The sequence below is a fragment of the Penaeus monodon genome, chromosome 28 (assembly GCF_015228065.2).
Source record: "Penaeus monodon isolate SGIC_2016 chromosome 28, NSTDA_Pmon_1, whole genome shotgun sequence".
NCBI lineage: Eukaryota > Metazoa > Arthropoda > Malacostraca > Decapoda > Penaeidae > Penaeus > Penaeus monodon.
Window position 1 is genome coordinate 26,545,812 of NC_051413.1, and position 716 is coordinate 26,546,527.

At 33.4% G+C, this 716-nt stretch overlaps 1 protein-coding gene across 1 annotated transcript in view; it reads right to left on the minus strand.

Moving 5' to 3' along the window:
• LOC119591446 (3-hydroxy-3-methylglutaryl-coenzyme A reductase-like) overlaps window positions 1-716 on the minus strand; it is a gene marked incomplete in the record, with an annotated part of 71,751 nt that overhangs the window by 70,163 nt on the left and 872 nt on the right.

Genomic DNA, 716 nt, shown 5'->3' on the forward strand with positions numbered 1-716 from the left:
CAATTTCTGCAGCAGTGATAACATTTCTCAACTCTGACTGAGGTGTTTGATAACCATGTGACACACCAACACAAAACATGCATTTTCTGCTCTGTAAAATTAAATTCTACAAACATATAAAACAAATCTGGCCTTGATGAAAGATGAAGTTTTGATACCTCTGTGACACAGCAAGGAAAGGCCAAGCTTTCTAGTTATTAGTGGTTGGTTAAATATCTCATTTGCCTTCATATCCTAACTAAAGTCAAATGATATACAAAATTGTTCTATGAGTTGGGAACACACAAACAGAGAGGTTTTCAGTTGAGGTTGGTAATTAGGTGAAGAACTATTTTCCTGCACATTTAAAGGAACAGATGAAGAAAACTGGATTTGAAAAGCCAAATTGTACAAGGTAAGATGTATGTGGTATCCACAGATTGAAAAATTCTAAGGCAATTTTCATGTTTAGGTTGTAGTAAACAAAAAAAATTATTTGAAATAAAAATAACACTCAATCATAAGTTATTTGCATTTCAACATCTGAATCATAATGACTGGTTCATCATGCTCATCATATTCTGTGCATTAGAAATTTGAAGTATAATCACATTAATTTGCTGTGAGGCAGTAGTTGCTTGTGAAGTTACTTCTCTATGAACTACAGAAATTACAGGGCTTGGTTTACCCTTGTTGATCTCTCCAGTGATTTATTACCTAAGAGGTCAAAAGAATAC